This window comes from Pyxicephalus adspersus, chromosome 7, assembly GCF_032062135.1.
Source record: "Pyxicephalus adspersus chromosome 7, UCB_Pads_2.0, whole genome shotgun sequence".
Taxonomy (NCBI): Eukaryota; Metazoa; Chordata; class Amphibia; order Anura; family Pyxicephalidae; genus Pyxicephalus; species Pyxicephalus adspersus.
This window is the reverse complement of record NC_092864.1, coordinates 46924983-46932817: the sequence shown is the minus strand read 5'-3', so window position 1 is coordinate 46932817 and position 7835 is coordinate 46924983.

Below are 7835 nucleotides of genomic sequence, written 5' to 3'. Positions count from 1 at the left end.
GATGTAAGTAGTAACCTTGCTGTCCCAGTGCCACACCTGAATGATGCTGCCTATTCTGGGCTTGTATGTGTCATGAGATCATTCATTAAAAATGACTTCTAGAATGTGCTTTAAGAGGCAGCATACTTTTTTTTTTTGTTTGCGTATTTAAAAATACAGGTCACCAAACGAGATACAGAGATGGGTTTATGATTCTTGAACCATAGCGAGCCTTCTACTCCTCTCAATAAAATCCTTTTTACACACTGACCCGCTACAGTCCATTTGGTGATTTTGGAAACAATGGCCTGAAGTAGACAAAAGAATGAATACTTTGTGTATTTTGTGGTGTCCTGTGGTTCCGTATAACCCAGCTTACCTGGGCACTGGCAATTGAGTGCCATATGGTGAAAACAGCCCTGAGTATTCTGTTGTTGGGTATAGTAGGGCAGGGACTGATCAGCAGAGGTATTGTTTTTTGGTGTTTCCCAGTTAAGGATTATGGAGCACAGGAAGGATGAAGATATAATGCTGCTTGGAAATGGTTTTCTCCCTGACAGCTTGATAGCAGCAAAGTATGTTAGAATTTAAACTTCTGACACACGTACAGCTGGTGTATCTGCTCGAGTTGTCTGTATCTTTTAAATCTTTATGGTGTTGACAGAGAAAAGTTTATCAGCTTGTAAGCACAGGCAGTAATAGATTTATTTTCTAATTTCCTCAACTGCTGCTTAGAAAACTTCATATATAATATGTGAAAGAAATATGACCATAGCATGGATAAGGTTGAGAAACAGGAAGAGCAAGGGACAGAAAGGCTGGGGAGGAAAGGGTTAGGGGATGCTGGAAGTCCTCCAACCAAGAAATGGAGCAGACTACAGAAGATGCATGTACAACTGTGCTAGATCAAAGGTATTAAGTAAATTAGCTTTAAATGATCATTACAGGTACTGCAATAGAACAAATAGCATTTTGGGACATCAAGGTAAGACTTGTTGAGTAGCAAGTTCAGCAAGCCCTTGGGTGTATCTACAGGCTCCTTATTTAGTTTCAGTTCGTTACTTAGGAGTTGACTTCCATGACCTCTGGCCAAGTATTTTTAACCAACTCCTACCTGTTTCTCAAGAAATATCTGTTTGCTTATCCCATTTGCAAGCTACTCTTATTTGATGGCCCTGCCTTATCATCGGGGAAACACGGTAATTCAAGAATAGGATGGTACATGCTGCTTGTATCCTGCCCAATATAACTGTTCAGTAATTGTAAAAATGGGTGCCTTGCCGTGTCTACCTTCAAGCAAGACTTTAAACTTTAAAGTGGCACTCTACATTTGCACAGGAAAAAATGAGTCCTCTGGTTAAGAAGTTTAACATTTTTTGAACAATTTTTGTTTGTTTGACCATGTACTTGGCAGGTTGATTCCTTACTAGGATAGTTTGATTCAATATACCCAACTGGTAAGCAGCAAGGAAAGCTGAAGTGTGCGTACCCCTTTAGAAGTCGGGAGTATCTACAAAAACTGAGATTGCCATTGCAGTGAATGGCGAAAGTGACTTTTTTTATTTTAGTGAACATGTCTGAGAAAATCAGTAAGCAAGAAAGTAACATTTCAGGGACTTTTCTTACACCAACTGGCTAAAACCAATGGCTTTAGAAACTTGCAGTAGCCAGAAATTAAAGTGAAAAGGTAATTTTTTATTCCTAATAAAATACAAAAAGGCTTGTGTAGCACTTGTATAAACATATATATTTTTAAACCAAAGGAGAATTCTCCATTAAATGTCTAAAATAGCCAACAGGTTCACTTTAAGCTGTATTGTCAGTAGACATTACTGAATCAGTTAACTGATAATAAACACTTATTTATAATACTGAATTATTGTTCCACAAGAGGGCGCTGCATCTTAACTTTCTATATTATATCTGCATGTAAAATAGTTCATTCTTTGGAAATGGCAAAAAAAGGAGATTTGGGGAGATTTTTGTCATTTTTTTAAACTGCCCACATTTGATGGTTCAACATCCACAAAACGTTGGTCCAATGATCACATCTCTGGCTAGCACTGTAGTCTTGCAATGTAAAGATCACAGTGTCAGTACTACTCAGTGAAAAGTCATTGAGCTTGTATGTTTTCCTGGGGCCTGCATGAGTTTCTGTAATGTGTATATATGTATGCAGGGTTTCCAAATGGACTTTGTGAAGTATGTAACATATGTGGATACATGTGTGTGTATGTGTATATAGAGTATGTGTATGCAGTGTGGGTGTATGTATGTGCATGTACTATGTCTTTGTGTGTATACTGTGGGCCTGATTTACTAAAGCTCTCCAAGATGGCAGAAAATAGACTATTATGGGTGAACCTGAATGATCTAGCAAACCTGAAATAGATTTGGTCTAGAATTGAAAATATTTGCCATCTAAAAAAAAAAATATTTTTAAGAAATCCATTCCAGGTTTGCCGAATTATCCAGGTTTACCCATGATTAGCTTTTATAAATCAGGACCAGTGTATGTGTTTCAATAATGAAAGAATGTTTGTAAATTAAACCATAGTGGTTGCTGTGTATTGTACTTTTCATACCATAGTCACTCCTATGATAAATGTTACACACTCCTGACCCTTGCACTATGTGCGTTTCATAACCAAGTCCCCTGTCCCCTGCTCTCAGTACGTTGCATACTTGTGACCCCTGCACTCTGTATTCCTCATGCTTTACCCAGAGAAGGTTTTATATAACCATATCCCTTTAGGTCTCTCCTACAGTTAGATCTCCACAGATCTTCACAATATTGGGATGGGGTGGAGCATCCAAAGTTTTGCTGGTGGGCCCACCGATTTCTATTTATGCACCCATGGACATGAGAATCTCTTCTATAGGAAGCTCTATCACATCTCAGTCTTTTGGTGGTCAGATGGATAGAGGAATGGCCTCAATTTCCCAAATTATTTGGCTTATTGCCACCATGAGGAATTTCTCACAGCAGTAAAACATCTTACTTTAACATCACAGACACTAAGGGCCTGAATTATTAAAGTTTTCCAAGGATGGAGAAGATACACTTTCATCAGTGAACCTTGCAGATCCAGAATACCTGGAATGGTTCTGTTCCAGGATTAAAAACATTTGCTTACACATAGCAAATCATTTTTAAGAAATGCATCCCAAGTTTGCTGGAGCAGCCAGGTTCACTGATGAAAGTGTATCTTCTCCAGCCTTGGAGAGCTCTAATAAATCAGGTCCTATGTTACACACCCCAGGCATATACTGCTATAATAAGTGCAGAATTTACAATTTCATGTCTGTGAAGATAAAGGTATTACAATGTATTTAACAAAAAAAGAGTAATAACAAACTTTTTGTTTTTTTTTAGTACTGCTATATGATTTTAGCAAGCAGTGTCCATTATTGGACTGTTGATATTGTAAAATATAAATTAAAACTTATTGTCATCTTATCCTATTGAAGCCTAATCTGGAACACTTGAAATTTTAATTTCATGGATTTGAAGCGTTAATAATTATAGGAATGTTTTCTATGTTTTCCTTAACTTAGGTTATGAGAATTAGTACACCATGTCAGTTTCATCTTTCATTTGCTCAGGTATATCACCTATCACCACAGTCAGAATGAAGGGCCTGTTTTATTAAAGCACTCCAAGGCTGGAGAGGATACACTTTCATTAGTGAAGCTGGGTGATTCAGAAAACCTGGAATGGATCTGGTCCAGGACTGAAAACATTTGCTAGTAAATAGTAAATGACTTTGAAGAAATCCATTCCAGGTTTTCTGGATCACCCAGCTTCACTGATGAAAGTGTTTCCTCTCCAGCCTTGGAGAACTTTATTAAACCCAGCCCCAGTGTTTGTCATTAGATCTTTGTGTTTTGGTCTGGTCTGGTTTGTCTGGGTAAAATATCCTAATAAACGCATTCTATTAAGTGTACTTACTTTTTGCACACAATTTATTTTGTTTCTTTCAGAGGCCGCAAATAAACAGAAATGTAAGTATTTAGTACTATAACAAGTTTTGTTGTAGTTCAGAAGCCTGCTGGGATTTGCAATGCAGGTTAACTAATAATATTTTCTGATGACAGTTATTGATTCTCGTAGAACCATGAGTACAGAAAACTATGCTCATAGGGTAGAAACACACCACAGGGACCTAGAGAGGTATATAATTGAATTATACTCCAGCCTGGGAGTTTACACTGTTTCAGCTCTACTTCATTACAGTTGCAAGTTTAACCTTTAGGTTTAATGTATTAGCCTTTAACCCTGGGAGATTGTTGTTAGTATAGGTTTCCCAGAACAGAATGCAATGCCCTATTCAGAAGGAGTCTGGTTTATTAAAGTTTTCCAAGGCTGGAGAGGATACACTTTTATCAGTGAAGCTGGGTAATCCTGGAACGGATCTGGTCCAGGATTGAAAACATTTGCCAACAAATAGCAAAAGACTTTTAAAAAATCCATTCCAAGTTTGCTGGATCACCCAACTTTATTGATGAAAGTGTATCCTTTCCAGCCTTGGAGAGCCTTAATAAATCAGGCCCTAATTCTCAAAAAAAAAAACTCTAATAATAACACATAACACTTGTAGCCAAAATCTAGCTCCAACCTCTACATTCACCCTTCCTGTAATTTTTACAATAACCTTATCTGTTACTCTAACACTAACCCTTCATGTTGATCTAATCCTTCCTCACCACCTTTACACAAAACATATCTGTAAACTTACCAATGTCCCTTATTCTAACCCTCACTGTAACCCTAAACTAAGCCTTCCATTCCTAACCCTAAAACCAGCTCTCACACCAACCTATTTTCAATAATGTAATACAAGATGCATTTATAATTGTGCAGTCCTTGTACAGCAAAGCTAGGGGAGGGTTAAGCAGCACAAGAAACCAATCAGTTTTATTGCAGTGTGAAGTGCTGATAGATGAGCTCTTCTATGATCTATGTCTCCTGATTTTCTTTTCACTGTTCATTCACTGGTTTGGAAAGGGACAATACCTGTAACTATGATCGAATTGCCAGGACAGTAACACAAATAATTTGGCAGATAAAATGGCTCATGTATATTTGTTTCATATATGTATTTAGTTATTTGTCTGAAGTTCAATTTTAAGGAAGTAGAAAAGTTGCTTAGGACATCATTTTATCTTTTGCACACCTGCTCTTAAAACTTCAAACTAATATCTTATTGGTTGTTGGAGTCACAGTGTTGTATGAATATTTACATGAATCCAATCACGGAATTGCTTTTTTTGTGTTCATTTGCCAATAATACTGGAAGCACTATATCAAGGGTTTCAGCTCAGTATTCAGTATTCACCATTCTAAATCTATTATCCAAATCCTAAAAGTCAAATCCCAGTTGGCTATTTTATTAGAGAAAGCCAGTGAGTGAAGAGCCTAGGAGGCCTAAACTGGGATAATCCATATAGGGAGATCATTATAGGAAGAAATTTAAAATTCAGACTATGCCGTGTCTGTTCTGTGTTTAGGGGATAGAAAAGTTTTTTCTTAATTTATTAATCCACTTATGTATAAATTATGTTTTTCTTCACGCTCCAAGATCAGTTATTGCTCAGTGTAAATGGTTTCTCCTATACTTTTGTTATAATGATGAAAATGGTAGCCTTTGTGCTTACTGAGGAGTTATCTTAATATTAGTGTATTATGTGATACCTGTTTTCCCACTGAAGATATATATACTTAGATAGATAATTATAGATAGATAATTATATACAGTTGCATACCTAGTAAACAGTGGTGCCCTGTGCAGAACCCACTTGGGGCTCCCCCTTGTGGCTGGAAATATATATCTATTTAAATAGGTGAAATATGAAGGGCCCCGTCCATGGCACACCCCAACTGCAGTTTCCCAGTGGTTTCTAATGAGCTCAACTGAAAAACAAACAATGTTATCTACCTTCTGTGAACTACATCCCATGCAATGGAGTTGAAGAAAGGAACACGTTTGAGGACCAGGCAGGGTGACAAACATAGCCCTTTTTATAGGCACAGTGGGGGAATAAGTGTGGTGTCCAAGGGGTAGCTAGTGTGATATTTGCAGAATTACTGGTTGAAAATAAAGCGAAACGCATAATGTATAAAACTCATGCAAGCACCTTGTTGAGGGCTGGGAAGTTGTAATATAGTATGTTTTTGAGTGCAGATGCTTTACCATTATACATAATGTAGGGCATAGCATTTAGATGTGTTCATTTATAAATGTAGTTACATTCACTTCTATGCAAAATGACAGTGGACAGTCCACATTAGCAAGCAAAGGTCAACTGAATGTTTCAGGTTAAATTAATCAAATACCTCCCACTGCATAAAAGAAAAAAAAAGCAAAGTGCGCAGTTTTTGTTTGAACGCAACCATAGCCTTAGTAGTCTGTTCCCTGCCAGGATGCTGCATGCAAGGACCGTTGCTGTATAAAAATAGTGGTCTCCCTACAGAGGTCTGATCTGCTAAGCTACAACTAGAGCTTTCTAAGTAGTCTGTAGTGTGCTTGTGCTAGAAATAGAGATCTCCAATCAACTTGAAGCATGTAGTCTGCTTGTGCTAGAACTAGAGCTTTCCAATTAACTTGAAGCGTGTAGTCTGCTTGTGCTAGAACTAGAGCTTTCCAATTAACTTGAAGCGTGTAGTCTGCTTGTGCTAGAACTAGAGCTTTCAATTAACTTGAAGCGTGTAGTCTGCTTGTGCTAGAACTAGAGCTTTCCAATTAACTTGAAGCGTGTAGTCTGCTTGTGCTAGAACTAGAGCTTTCAAATCAACTTGAAACATGTAGTCTGCTCTTACTAGAACTAGAGCCTTCTGATCAACTTGAAACATGTACTCTGCTTGTGCTAGAATTAGAGCTTTCCAATCAACTTGAAGCGTGCAGTCTGCTTGTGCTAGAACTAGAGCTTTCTGGTCAACTTGAAGCGCGTAGTATGCTTGTGCTAGAACTAGAGCTTTCCAATCAACTTGAAGCATGTGTCCTTCTGATTGAACAGTTCTAGCTTTGATTCTAGGTTTGATAGGGTGCAAATTTTTAGGGCTTTGCATACCTTTTCTTTTAAATCAGCTGGAATATATTTAGCTAATTCCAACTGAAAGTTCAGTTAGACTTTAAAATAACCCTGTTTCTATGAAAAAATATCCTGCCAGCTGTAGAATAACTTTTGTGTTCTGTACTGACAGTATAGCCTGCGGGAGTAACCACAATGCCCAGTGGGTAACATTCTATTCAAAACACACACAAGTGTCAGATAACAGAAGCACCCATAGTTCAGCAGTGAAGATTTAACACCCTGTAAGAAAGAGAAGTATAAACTGTCATTGTTGCTTTGTTTTTTATATAAGTATTATTTTGCCTATGGCGACAAGAATTTGTTAATATTTTATAGAGTTCAGTTCTGTGTGTTCTGGTGCCTTGTGGGTGGGGTGCATTTTAGGTGCATTGTCTGTTTTAGGCATGTTTTATGTGTTGTAACATTAAATTATTTAATAAAATGTTTTACTGGAAGCCGTCCCACTGATGAGAGACTATGGAAGAAAACTGATGTGCGGTTTTAGTTACACAATCAAGTAAGCAATCACATGACAGTAGCACAGTTTTCAGATCACTAATGTTTATAGCTCATTACTATCAATAAGGATGATTTGATCAATCACAAGTATAATCAGTTGATCTGGTACCATTTTTGGATATGGGAGTTTGTGTTTAGGACATTGAAAAACCCAAAGACAGCAAAGATAGATTTAGGGGTCTTTTTATAAAGCAATAACTCATTCACTGAAACATTCCCTGGTGGAGAATAAATTACTGTCAAATATTGCCACTCCTAAACTT